At 54.3% G+C, this 14,326-nt stretch overlaps 1 long non-coding RNA gene across 1 annotated transcript; it reads left to right on the top strand.

The window, feature by feature from the left end:
- Positions 1-4,119: 4,119 nt before the first annotated feature.
- LOC142088909 (uncharacterized) lies at positions 4,120-13,638 on the top strand. The gene is made up of 7 exons (XR_012676064.1): positions 4,120-5,411; positions 5,938-6,361; positions 8,401-8,464; positions 8,961-9,106; positions 9,926-10,445; positions 11,703-11,834; positions 12,990-13,638. It is a non-coding gene; the product is annotated as an uncharacterized LOC142088909 (long non-coding RNA).
- The last annotated feature ends 688 nt before the right edge of the window (positions 13,639-14,326 follow it).

Consider the following 14,326-nt stretch of genomic DNA (forward strand, 5'->3'; position numbering starts at 1 on the left):
ACAGCAAGGCCCCCCCCCCCCCCGCCACGCACACGGGTGTGCAGGGGCACAGGCCACCCCCGTCAGGTGGACACGCTGGGGACACCGTCTGCCCCAGGGGTGTTTGGGGTCCCCAGGGTGGGAGCGGTGCTGCAGGATGCCGGATCCCCCCTGCGCAAGCCCTGCAGACCCAGGTGGAGCACAGGCATCCCCCAGCCCTGTCTCCGCGTGGCCGTGGGTCAGTGCTGCCATTGCGTGGCCAGCGGCTGGGAGGACACAGCTCCCGCCGGCTGGGGCCAGAGGAGCCCGGCAGCCTGGGGACCCCCGGGAAGGGCTGGCTGGGGTGGGGACTCGGCGCCCAGGGCCCAGGGCACCCCAGAGACCCGACAACAGGGTGCAGCATGAACTATTTTATTACCTGTGCAGTATCCATGAGTGAGTCCCTGTCGTGGTTTAACCCCAGCCAGCAAAAATAAACGCCACGCAGCCGCTCGATCACACCCCCCCCGGTGGGATGGGGGAGAGAATCGGGAGGGCACAAGTAGGAAAGCTCCCGGGTTGAGATAAAAACAGTTTAATAATTGAAATAAAACTAAGTAGAACAGTAATAATAACAATGAGAACAACAACAATAACAGAATACACAAAGCAGGCAATGCACAACACAACCGCTCACCGACCGCCGACCGCGTGTCACGAACGGGGGGCGAGCCCCCCCACATACCTGTTTTTTATACTGAGCATGATGTCACATGGTATAGAATACTCCATTGGCCAGCTGGGTCCACCACTCCGGCTGTGCTCCCCACTCCCGGTGCAAGCATCACCCAGCAACAGCCAAAGCATCAATGGGCCATCAACGTTCCTTTCACACCGAACCTAAAACACAGCACACCCCCCAAGCTACTGGGAAGAAGGTTAACTTTGTCCCAGCCGGAACCAGGACAGTCCCCATCATTCCCATCCTGGTCCCCCAGTGGGTCGGGGTCCCAGCTGCCGCTGGGGGTCGCTGCAGGTGTGGGGGGTGGGATCCCTTCTCCCCAGAGTGCCCCCCACCTCCCCAGGGTCATCCCTCCCAGTCTCAACCCCCCACATGGCGTCCCCAATCTCCCGAGAAACACCTCTGTCCCCAAATGTCCCCCTACTCCACTCCCAGGGTCCTTCTCGGACCCCAGGATTCCCCCTCCCGCCCCATCCCGAGGCCCCCCCCCCATCCCCACGGTCACCCCCAGCCCTGAGACACACCCCCCCCCTCCTCTCAGCACGGCAGGTGCCTGGGGAGATGCTGGGAAGAGCCGGCACCGCCGTCTCGGGGTCCCGCTGACCCTCATCCCCCCTAAAGTCTTGCACCATGCTCTGCTCCTTAGGGGGAGTGCCCACAGTCGGGGGGGTGGGGGCTCCCCTCCTCCCCAGGGAACCCCCCCAATCTGTCCAGGGCACCCTCTGCCACCTCCCCAGGGTCCAATCACCGTAACAGGGTCTGACCCTGAGATCCCGCTGGTTAACATCAGGTCCAAGAGTAGGTTCCTCATTACTCCTTGATTAGTTCTTAGGTGCCAGCTCGAGCTGGGTGCCTCCAGAGAGGGACCCCTACCCCGGATCGCCCTCCTTGCACACCCGCACCCGTTGCAGGAGGGTCCACGCACACCATGGGAGCCACGTGAGAACCGGAGGCGGCCTCGAGCCTGCCCAGCAGCAGTCAAAACACCCCAGTGGTTTCAGACACCGGCTGTTTTGCTCCCAAACCCAAGAGAAAAATAACCACCACTGTCACACGAGGGTCCTGCACAACTACCGCTGTCACACGAGGGTCCTGCACAATCGCCACCATCGCACAAGGGTCCCCGTGCACCTGCCCGCCATTGCACAAGGGTCCCCTGCACACCAACCAGTTGCATAAGGGTCTTCCTGCACTGCCCCCCCCATCGCACGGGGGTCTCCACACACCGACCCCCCGTGCGCAAGGGTCCCTACACAATCACCACCGTTGCACGGGGGTCCCTGCACAGCCCCCCGCACTGCACAAGGCGCCGTGCGCATGCGTACTTCCGGGGCGGGGACTACAACTCCCGGCGTGCCCCCCGCGGGCGGCCCGGAGGAGCCGCGCGCTGATTGGCTGCGGAGGATATTTCAACAGGGCGCGCGGCGGGGTCTGCACCCAGGCGGCGGCGGCGGCGGCGGCGGCGGCGGCGGCGGCGGCGGCGGCGGCGGCGGCGGCGGCGGCGGCGGCGGCGGCGGCGGCGGCGGCGGCGGCGGCGGCGGCGGCGGCGGCGGGCTGAGGGGAGACCGGGGGCCGTGGGGCTTGGGGGGCTGTGTGCCCTAGATGCGCTGGGGAGTGGGGCTGCGTGCCCTAGATGCGCTGGGGAGTGGGGCTGCGCGTCCCGGAGGGGGCCGGGGAGTGGGGCTGGGGGGGGGCTGCGCGTCCCGGAGGGGGCCGGGGAGTGGGGCTGGCGGGGGGCTGCGCGTCCCGGAGGGGGCCGGGGAGTGGGGCTGGCGGGGGGCTGCGCGTCCCGGAGGGGGCCGGGGAGTGGGGCTGGGGGGGGCTGCGCGTCCCGGAGGGGGCCGGGGAGTGGGGCTGGGGGGGGCTGTGCGTCCCGGGGGGGCCGGGGAGTGGGGCTGGGGGGGTTGTGTGTCCCGGGGGGGCCGGGGAGTGGGGCTGGGGGGGCTGTGTGCCCTAGATGCGCTGAGGAGTGGGGCTGTGTGTTCTAGGGGGGCTGGGGAGTGGGGCTTGGGGGGGCTGCGGTGCCCCAAGGAGCTGGGGAATGGGGCTGTGGGTCCTGGCGGGACTTGCGAGTGGGGCTTGGGGCTCCCAGGGGGCTGGAAAATGGTTGTGGGTCGGGTGCTGTGAACACCGGGGGTCCTGGGGCTGGGAGGTGCTTGCAAACACTGGGGAGGGGCTGCGAGCATGGGGGGCACAAGGGTTGCACCAGGGTCGGTGCACGATCACCACCATTGTACGGGTATCGATGTAGAGGCAGCCGCGCTGCACGAGGCGCCGTGCGCATGCGCACTCCGGAGGCGGGGACTACAACTCCCGGCGTGCCCCGCGCGGGCGGTCCGGTGGAGCCGCGCGCTGATTGGCTGCGGAGGGTATTTCAACGGGGCGCGCGGCGGGGTGTGCACCGAAGCGGCGGCGCAGCGTGAGTGTGAGGGGCCGCGGGCCCGGGGAGCCGAGGAGTGGGGCTGTGGCGGGGGGGGCGGTCCTGCAGGCTCCGCGGAGGGGGGCTGGGGGGGGGCTCCAGGCGGAGGAGGGGCTGTGAGCATCTGGGGAGTGGGGCTGGGGGGGGGGCTGTGTGCCCTAGGGGGGCCGCGCAGTGGGGCCGGGGGGGGGGAGGGGCGGCGGCGGCGCTGTGTGCAAACAGACCCCCCCTGCGAGTTCCTACTGTAGCCCCGTGGGGACGGGGACCCCCCAGCCCTCCCTGCAGGCAGATGGGCAACCTGTAGGCAATGGAGGCTGCCCGTCCCAGCGAGGTGCTCGAGTGTGGGGGTTTCACGGGCCGAGTCGAGGGAGGAGCTGCTGGAGAGAGGGATTAGAAACGGCCTTCTGCCCCCGAAACTGCTGGAGCATTTTAAGGGGAGGGACAAGTCCACCCCAGGGCCCCAAGGGGAAGACCTCGGAGCAGGGACTTGGGGTTGTTCCAGGAGCAAAAGCTGGTCCCAGCCAGCTCTCCTCTGCTCCCCCGGCACCGGGATCAGCCCCGTTTCTGCCAGAAGCATCACACAAGCGCTTGCCCTCCCCGGGGGCATCTTTGGGACTTGAGAAGAGGCGCAGCAGCTGGGTTTATGGGCTCAGAAATGGGCGCTAAGTGAGCTGGTTTGGGGGCCCAAAGCAGAAGCCGGTTTGGCCGTTTGTGCGGGGGGGTGGGAGGGCATTGGGGGCTGCAGGGGAAAGCAGGGGGTGGGCAGGGTGCGTGGACCCTCCCCAGGGGCGGGGGTCTGGTCCTGCTGGACCCTGAAGTGCGGGAGGCCGGCATGCACCAGGCCAAACTCAACGTCTGGGTGGTCTCTGCTTTTCAGACCCCGCACGCCCTCTTCGAGTCCAGCTCTTCCTTGTTGACTGCTTAGAATAGTTATTAACTAATTAGTTGTACAAACTAATTAATATATATACAATGTACAACTATGATATTTAATCCTAATAGTCAAGGTTTGACAGCGATTGATTTACGACCTTGTCAAAAGCCCAGGCTGTTGCAAATAGCTTGAGCTTGTAAGGAGAAGGAGCTGAAATCAACGGGAGCTTCAGTGCAGAGCTGGAGCTTCAATTAGCCAGAACCGTAGCAAGCAGGAGCTGGAACGAGACGGGGTGTCCGCTGTCTGGGGCATGCCTTAGCCAGAGGCAAAATTACCTGCAGCTGTAATGAGCAGGAGCTGCGATTCGCTGCAGTGTCTATTTGCCAGAGCATCCGTCGGCCGGACTGCACTCCCAGCACGGCTGAAGAGCAGCCAGGCGCAGGCAGGGCTGTCCCCAGCAAGGAGCTCCGAGCGGCAGGGAGGCGAGTTGTCCTTCTGCCAGCGGGCAGCCCGGCCTCTTCCCTCGGGGATTAAATCCACGCCACGTGCCTCTCTCTGCGTGGAGGGTCTCTCCCGGTCCCGTTCCCGAGGGCTGAAGTGAGGTGGGGGTCTCCCGGCTCTCCCAGGGGCCAGGCGGCAGCACGAGGCGGCGGTGTCTCCGCGGTACCTAGCAAAGGGGAGAGAAACCGGCCGGCTGGAGCTCCCGGGGTGCACGGCGTGGCCCCGCACGGCAGAATCCTTCCCTGTGTTTTCACCGTTGGCTGGGTGTGACAAACAGGTTCATTTTGTGCCTCCTCTTTTCCCAGCGTCACCTTCTGCGTCACGTGAAGAAAATCGTGCGTGGCTGATGCCGCTTGCTGCTCGGGTAATGGCACGTGTGGGGCTGGGGGAGCGGGGAGAAACATTGGCGCGTTCAAGGACGCTGCAGCTACTCCACATCAAACCCAGGGAAAAGGCAAATTTGCTGCCAGTGCAGAAAAGCTGATGAACAGTTGCCGTTAACAGAGCATGCCTCGTTCCTGAATTGGTCCCCGGGTAGTTACGAATGTTTTCCTTTCAGGTAAAAGAATGAACTTTCATCTACGATAAATTAAGAGCTGCCTGTGACCTTCTTTAGGGTCAAGTGTTTCTCTTCTGTTTGTTCATACTGATTTTATGGGCAGGTTGGAAATAGCCTTTTATTTTTATATGCATAACTCAATTTTTAGTAATATGTGGTGTCAGTATAGTTGATTTTTGAGCACCTAGGTAACACTAGAAATGTAATGAATGAAACACGACGGAAACTGATATTTAAACTTGATTTTTACTTGATTTTTTTTTTTTTCATTAGAGTGTTGATGGCATGTTGTCCTGTGGCTCAATCCATGTTCTGTTCAGTGGAGTCTTCAATCTAGGACTTTTAAGGAAAAAAGTTTGTGTCGTGGTTTAACCTGGCAGGCAGCCAAATACCACGCAGCCGCTCGCTGACTCCCCCCCCGCCCCCCCGAGTGGGACGGGGAGAGAATCGGAAGGGTAGGAGCGAGAAAAACTCGTGGGTTGAGATAAAGACAGTTTAATAGAACAGAAGAGGGAAAATAATAATAATAATAATGATAGAATATACAAAATGAGTGATACACAATACAATTGCTCACCACCCGCGCTGACCGATAACCAAGTAGCGATCGGTACTTCCTGGATCACGCCTACCGTTCATATACTTGAGCATGACATCACATGGTATGGAATACCCCATTAGCCAGCTGGGCTGGCTGTCCTGATTATGTTCCCTCCCATCTTGTGTACCTAGCTCAGTCAGTAGGCACGGGAGCTGTCCTTGGACTAGGAGGGCACTTAGCAACAACTGAAAACATCAGTGTGTTATCAACATTCTCCTCCTACTAAATCCAAAACACAGCACTAGGAAGAAATTTAACCCTATCCCAGCCGAAACTAGGACAGTTTGTCCTTCCAAAAAAGGGCTAGTCATTCATAGGATCGAGGTATAGACTTGGAGAGTCGCTTAAGTACGTGATCAGAATTAAAGCCAAATGTCGCTTAATGTTGCTGCTGTTGGTCTTCACTTTCATTAATTTCCCCGCTGCTCTGTCATGGTTGGGAGCTGTGAATCTGAATTTTTTTCACATTTTTCTCCCCAAGGAGAGGCTACCTTTAAAAGTTACTTAGTTTCCTCGCAAATGCATCGGTCAATAAAATTGAGTTATGATTCTTAAAACCACAAAAATGACATAAGTCTTACAGATCTGGACTATTTCTGAACACGTATTCATCACATGCAGATGTCATCGGGATACAGATCGTCTGCACTTCATGCTCTGACAAGACAACATGCTGAGACAGGGACGAGCTCCAAAAGAAAAAAAAGGTACAACGTCAAGGTTTTGTTTTGTTGTTGGTTTTTGTGGGGTTTTTGTGTTTGTGTTGGGTTTTGTTTGTTTGTTTTTTAAGAGTGCGCTGTTGACCGGTGGCAGCCTGCAGAGCTCTCTCGCTGCCTGACCTCTCCTTTTCTTCTCTGTCACTCCTCTTTCGTGGCTGTAATTTTCACTCGGGTAGTTTTAGAAGAGCAACGTAGTTACTTGCCTGTGTAAATGTGCTGGTAATACCTGGAAGGTAAATGCTTGAACCAGTAGCGAATAACGTGGCTACAAGTAGAATTTCTGAAGGAAGAACAACAACAACAGGAAGCAAGTAGCAAGTTACCACAAATTTGTATGCGTCAAACACATCAAAGTCTTACTGCCAAACATCGTTTGGCAATGTGTTCCAAATGGCTAGTTTTGGTAAACATAAACTTTCAGGAAGTTCAGGGTTGTGTGTGGAAAAACATGCCCCTCTGTCTAGGTGTCCTGCTATGTAAATAGCATCAGTCAGTAGCGCATCCAGTGGCAGGGCTGTTGTTCCCTACTCTCGATATTGCCGTAGTAGTGTTGTGATATTTCGACCTAAGAGACGGGTATAGGAATGGAAGGAGAATGCCTGCGTTCTGCAAGGGCTACGAATGCCGACCCTTTTCTCTGCCTGCTGCTTTCCTGTGCGTGAGATGAAACTGTATTGTTTTTCTCCCTTGTTCCCGGTCGAAATATTTCTGAAGCTGTCGCTACTGTGGGTTTGCAATTTGTGTTACTGCGTTTTTGTAGAGTTCTGGTTACGGATCATTTCTACCGTGGCAAAGTGTCAAGATACGGTTTTCAGTTTAAAGCTTCGAAAACTGCATTTGCTGAAATCGGAGTAGGTGAAGCGGATTGTTGTGGTTTAACCTGGCAGGCAGCTAAACACCACGCAGCTGCTCGCTCACTCCCCCTGCCCCCAAAGTGGGATGGGGGAGAGAATCGGAAAAAAAAGTGAAGTTCGTGGGGTGAGGTAAAGACAGTTTAATAGGACAGAAAAGGAAGGGGAAACAATCATAATGATAAAAGGATATACAAAATAAGCGATGCACAATGCGATTGCTCACCGCCCGCCGACGGATGCCCAGCCGGTCCCCGAGCGGCGGTCGCCGCCCCCCGGCCAACTCCCCCAGCGTATATACTGAGCGCGACGTCATATGGTATGGACTATCCCTTTGGCCGGTTTGGGTCAGCTGTCCTGGCTAAGGTCCCTCCCAGCTTCTCGCTGGCAGGGCATGAGAAGCTGAAAAGCCCTTGACTAGCGTAAGCGCTGCTTAGCAACAACTAAAACATCAGCGCGTTATCCACATTTTTCTCGTACTGAATCTAAAACAGAGCGCTATACCAGATACCAGGAAGAAAATTAACTCTATCCCAGCCGAAACCAGGACACCGATCTTGCGCGTGATCCCGCTGTGCTCGCAGGGGTGCTCAGTGGCTCCTCATCAAAACAGCGAGGTGTGTGTGTGGACGTCCGTAGGGTTGCGCTCGGGGTCTGAGAGCGTTATGTATTTTTGCTGTTGGAAGACGGAATAGAGCGTGTGCCCGTGAAATCTAATGACGGTCGAAGGTTGGGAGGGACCCTGAGCAGGTTTGGTGGCACAACTGCAGTTTTAAAAGATCTTGACCGTTTGGAGAAACGGCCTGGAAAAAAGGATTCCTCTTTTGCAGCGAGTTCACGAGGACAGATGGGTTGCTGTACTCTTTAACAAAAACACTCAACTTGGGACGTATAGGGTGAGGAAATCTCGGCTATGCTTAGGCTTGGGAAAACGTATGTAGGTATCTGTGTCTGTCACCTGCGTGTCTCTAGGAAAGTGAGTTCTAGCGAAACTAAAACTGCCAATGAGCCAACAAAAAGGCACGGTTGTCTAAAACATGTAGAAGCTCTAGCGGCCTGTCTCAACAACTGTACCAAAGATGATGCAAAATACTTTTTCCTCCTCTCAGTTGTAGTCTTCACAGAAAAGGAAGCTTTGTGCTAAACGTTGGGTTTTTTTTCCATTCGTCTCAGCAGAATGACAACTGCCGTGAAAGTACGAGACAGATGGAAAGGATCCATAGTGGTCTGCAAGTACGAGGTACGTCTGTGATACGTGTCTGCATTTTTCCTAAGGTGCTTGTAGTATGGACTTTACAGTTAACGTTAAGAATGTGGCAACTCTCCTTCTATATTTTTTTTTATGTGAAATATTTTAACACAAATACTAAAAATAAATAAGGTCTGTTCTGGAGCGTGGTACGCCTATGCAAAGCTTGCTTCCCTCCGTCTATTTTCTCTTCCTGCAAGCACAGTCTTCTGTTTCTGTGTGCTTACTATTAAAGGGTGCTGCGAAAGTAATGTTGGACTAGAAGAGGAAAGGAACCGTTTGTAGGAGTTCGGATGTTCGGGAGAAACAGACTTTGTATTCACGATAAAAGCTTTATGCTTTTTCGGTCAGTAGGTGTTTAAAATACCTTACAGTAGTACTCGAAAACCTTACTGAGATACTAGCATCTGTGCTAAAAGCCATCAAGGTCAAAGAAGAGACGTGGACAAAACGGGACAAATCGGCGTCGCTTCGGTGTGTTTTCCAGGCTTTCCCGAGAAGCGTTAGCAGCCTCATAACTAGCGACAGCGAGTCCTGACGTGTTTCCCATCAGAATGCATCTTCAGAGATGATGTACTTGGCAGAAGTCATCCGCAACGAGACTTTTCACTCTCTCTGGAAAAAAACAAAGTAGTAAGTCGATTTCCTTCCAAAGACCTAAGCGCAGCACGTCTTCCAACAGTCGATGTATCGCTGATCTTTGGTTCTCAGGTGTAACAGTCGAGATATCATAAAAACGCGTTCCTCCGCATGCTTGGGTACAGCCAAAAGCATTAGCAAATCTGCCAATCCCTTTTGGTAGCCTTATCTATTGCAGCAGTGGGGATTTCATATTCCCCACCGCCTGCTCCCCGCTCCCCCCCCCCCCCCCCCCCCCCAAAAAAAAAGTGAAACTATATGGGAGATCTCTTATCTCACTGATTTTTCTATCATAAATGAATTTTAAAAAAGAAAGTTAAAACTGTATAATTTACAAACTGATTTGCGTTGTTTAAACTGCAACTGCCGAATAGCTGTAGCGTATAATTTATTAGGTGTACTTAAGCAGTTAGGTAGTTGTTCTAAATGTTTAAAAAGAGGCAACTGAACGTTACGGGTTTTTTTTCCCAATCTTTTGGCAGAGTGCTCTGAAGTCCTTTATTTCTGTCTCGCTTTCAATGGCGCTTTTCCCCGGCAGTTCGGTAGCATCGGTCTCGGCGCAGCTGGCCAGGCGTCCCTCCTAGTCATGTAACACACGCAAAACCCCTGGTCAAATGATAGCTGTGTATTTTGGAGGTAGATAATTTAACGGTATGAATTCACAGCTATGCAATTTAAATTAATGCAAAAGGAAAATCAAATATTTTTATAGCATAAGTATTCTTCTTGTACGTGTATAAACATACGCGCACCTTTTTAGCATAAAATGAATTGCTGAGATTTGTTCTTTCTTTTTCATTTTACTCTTCAAAGTTTTACACTTCACTTTCAGCTTTATTGACCAAGCAAGCAAGATGCGCAGCAGCAGCAGCAGCAGCGCAAGGGCTGGAGCTGTGGTGGTGGATCCGTGAGCGTAGATTCTGATTACGGTACACCCTTGTCCTGCAGCCTCACGGGGTTATCTCCCTGCAGCGGTGCTGTAAGGAAGGGACGAGGCGTTTTCCAACACCAGCAAGAGCGTTTACTTCTCTGCGAAGAACGTGTTCAAAATCGTGTCAATTAGTCTTAATGCTGATTTTAAGCGTTCGAATCGCTCGAGCTTTTAAAGGCCGTGTTGTATTTCGAGCTGACCTGTTTGCCTAGCATCCTCCTTTAGCTCAACTACTACCCTATCCCTTATCCGACTGAATTCCTCTGCTTCCTTCGGTGCTGCTATTTTTTTAATATGCTGAAATGTCATTTGGGATTTTTGTTTTTCAGATGTAAGCGTCCCGTGCTGCTCAAGAGAGACCCCCAGCCCAGGTTTGCCTGCCGGTCGTTAGGCGTGCTGATGGTAAGGGGCCAGCTGCCAGCCTGCGGGACAGGGGCTGGGGGGGGGGGGGCTGCAACCGTTTGGGGGGGGCCGCCCCTCCTTTATTTTTCTAGCAGAGCCCCCCTTTTTGGCGGGGGTGCGTGCGTACATACGTAAATGGCATTATTAAAGTAACGAGCTGCCGGTTGGGGCCGTTTCCCTCGTTTTGTGCCTTTTTGGGGGGGTGATGATGTCATTTGGGGCACCCCAACATCACCGCGGGGGTGATGATGCCGTGGAGGAGCAGGTGAGTGGGGAATGGGGGGTCATGGGGGGGATCCCCCCCAAAAAAGGGGGTCACAGCCCAAAAAATGCCTGAAAATTCATGGGGGGGGGGGGTTAAAAATTTTTAAAAACTGTAAATACGTGTGTGAGGCCTTGAAATAGAGAAAAGTCTCTCGTTGTTATATATATTGAAAAATAATATTCATTTATATGTATAAAAGGATTTCAAAATAAGAACCTATATCTGTCATAGTATATAAAGGATTTTAGAGTATAAAAAAATTTGGAAGACATATATAGGGTTTTAAAATACAAAAATAACTCGTGTATATATATAAATTAAAAAATAAAGGACTTTAAAATGCAAAAAGGATGATATATTTTATATACGAAGGAATTTAAAATAGAAAAAAGTCTGAATAGATATAGCTATCTACACTTACTACGTGTTACCTAGAGAGTCTAAATAGATATTGTATGTAATCTAAGAGATTATATCTAAGTCTAAATAGATATCTAAGTCTAAATAGATATCTAAGTCTAAATAGATATCTAAGTCTATAAAACTCGACACACCCCACCCCGTCCCCCGAAACACCTCTCTGCTGAAGATATAAAAGCGCTTTCAAAAGCTGCCTCTTCCCTGTTCTCCTTTTCCGCCTTTTCCCATCCTGGTTTGGGGCCAGTTCCCCCAACAGGGACTTTCCCCTGCAGGACCGTGCACAGAGAGCGGGACCTGCCGCCATGGCATAAAAATACCACAAAACCCCTGATTCAGGGCCTGCAAGGGCTGAAAAAAAAACAACCCACAATTCTGGGGGAAAAATACCCAACTTGGAGCTCCCGGGAGAGCCAAATCCACCTGGATTTGGGCAGCCGGAAAGCAAAAAAACCCCCATTTTCATGCACAAAACCAAAAGCAAAAATCACCAATTTTTGTTGTGAATAAGCATTGAAAAACCTCCAAATTGAATATTTTGGAAAAGGAAAAAAACCCCAATTTTTATATTATAGAAAAGCAAAAAACCCCCCAATTTGGGGTGAAACACCAGCCATTTGAGGGGCATCGCTCATGGTCATCCAGTGTGGGTCATCCAGTGTGGGTCAGTTATCGGGAACTGTTTTATCTGTTGCGGAGTATCCCAGGTGAGTTATCTGCTGTGGATGGTCCTGGGTGGACCCCCTGGTGTAGGTCATCCCCACGCATGTTCCCCCATGCATGTTTCTACCCACACACACCCCTCCCAGTGTCCGCCCCTCCTTTCCCGCGCGAGGTTGTTTCCCCCGCGCGAGGTTGTTGTTTCCCCCGCGCCACGCCCCCCATATCCCCTGCCCTCCTACCTCGTGCCGCACTGCCCTCCTCTCTCCTCTCCCTCCTCCCACCCCCCCGTGTTCCGCACTGCCTCCCCGTAACCCCTCTGCCCCGGACCCCTGGGGTGCTGCCTGCCCCGCCAACCTGCCCTCCGCCCAACTCTGACACCCCCCTCCCACTCCCCTGCACCCCACTCCCACCCCGCTCTCCCTCCTCCTGCGTTTTGGGTATGTGCTGAAAACAGCGTTCATGACGCAGGGGTGTGTTAGTTCCTGCTGAGCAGCGCTTGCACAGCGCTGGGGGCTGTTCTGTTCCTCAGCCTGCCCTGCCAGCGAGCAGGCTGGGGGTGCACAAGGGTTTGGGAGGGGACACAGCTGGGAGAGCTGACCCCAACTGACCCAAGGGATATTCCAGACCGTATGATGTCATGTAATAAAACTAGGGGGGAGGTTGCCAGGGGGGCCGCTGCTGGGCTGCGGCTGGCTGGGCATCGGTCGGTTGGTGGCGAGCAATTGTTTTCATTTGTACTGCTTGCCTGTCTTGGGTTTTTCTCTGTTGTTGTTTTTTTGGTCCCCCCCCCCCTTTTCCTTATAAGTGGAGTTTTTTCACTTTTGCCCTTCCAATTCTCTACCCCATTCCACTGAGGGAGGGGAGCGAGTGAGTGGTTGTGTGGTGCTTAGATGCCGGCTGGGATTAAACCATGACACAAGGTGAGTTGCAAGCCCTGCCTGGCTTAAATGCTTTAGGCTCTCCGTGTTATTCCTGCCATCTTGCTAGGCCATCCTTGTTCTTTCCTGCTGCTTTAAAGTGCCTTGTGCTCCATAAGCAGGCTGGGAAGTATGGTTGTTGCAGAAACTGCTACACCCTGTGCCTCCTTCTCAGGTTGTTAGCTTTGCCCGTTGTATGGGCTGCCGAGGTCGTCGGCTCTGCACGGGACGCAGGCAGCCTGCAGAGCTTAACGCCAAGCCATTCCTTTCCCCTCTGCGCAGCAGCGGTTCTGCCGCTGCTACAGGCAGCCACTCGCTCGAGGGCGAGGGGCTGGGATGACGACAGGCTGCTGCACGCTTCAGTCGAACTAAGACGCCCCCCAAGCTACTGGGAAGAAAGTTAACCCAGTCCCAGCTGGAACCAGGACAGCAGCTAAGGGAACCGAGCTGCTCACCTGTCACGTTGGCAGAACAGCCCCTCCAGCCCACTAAGTACTGCGTGTTGCAGGCAGCAAAGTGCAACTGTGACGCTTGCTGGCAGGAGCGGCAAGGAGTGCAGAGCTACGCGCCCTGTACAGAGCAAGGATGGAACCTGCCGGCTCTACGGTCATCTGCTGAGGACACCTAATACACCAACATGCCTCTTCGCTTTCCCTGCTTCATTTCTAATTACTTTGCACGCTGGAGGGCAGGGTGGTAAGTGACGTCGTGCAGTGTCTCTCCTCCAAGTGACAAGCCCTGCATGGCAAGCCTTGTGTGTGTGCAGGATGAGGAGAGCAGAGTGCTGATAGCACAGAGGTGAGGAAAGGTGCAAACACCACAACAAAGCCCCAGGACCACCAGCGTATCGCTCGTTTGCAGATCAGCCACTGGCACCGGGTCTGCTCAGAAGCGCGGTTTCCTGATCGACATAGCTGCCCCTCTCCTGCTTTCAGGGTGTCACCTGTGTTGCCTTATTTTTTTTTTAAATCTCTCTCCGGCATCTGTTGAGTCGCTGCTGTCACTGCCACAACCCAGATGCCACATGCAGACCGAGACAGCAATCCCTGGGGCTTCCTCTGGGTTAGAAAGAAACCTGTTCCACGGGTTCCCCGTGCTGCTTCTCCTCCCCAGGTAATGGTCTGGGGGGCACAGACTGATACCACCGGACTTTTAAAGCAGCCGAAGGGAAAGGACTGAAATGCTGGAGCCACCGGGTGTTTTTGATACAGAGGTGACGAAGATTAGTGCCCGGGCCGCGAGTGGGAAAAGGGCAGAGAAATCTAAGCCCAGTGCCCCCAGTAAGCAGTTACCATCTTTCGATGGTACGAACTGGGCGGAGAGATGGGGAAAGGGTCGGTGAGACGGCGGTGGCACCCGGCGGCCAGAATTGGGTACTGCAGCTCTTGAGACGCGCATGCGCAGTAGCGCGTTTTTCTTTGCTCGCTGCTGCCACCGAGCGAACAGAATTCGGTACTGCAGCTCGGGAGCCGCGCATGCGCAGTGGCGCGCTTTTCTTTGCTCGCTGCTGCCACCGAGCGACCAGAATTCGGTACTGCAGCTCGGGAGCCGCGCATGCGCAGTGGCGCGCTTTTCTTTGCTCGCTGCTGCCACCGAGCGACCAGAATTCGGTACTGCAG

Source organism: Calonectris borealis, chromosome 15, assembly GCF_964195595.1.
Source record: "Calonectris borealis chromosome 15, bCalBor7.hap1.2, whole genome shotgun sequence".
NCBI lineage: Eukaryota > Metazoa > Chordata > Aves > Procellariiformes > Procellariidae > Calonectris > Calonectris borealis.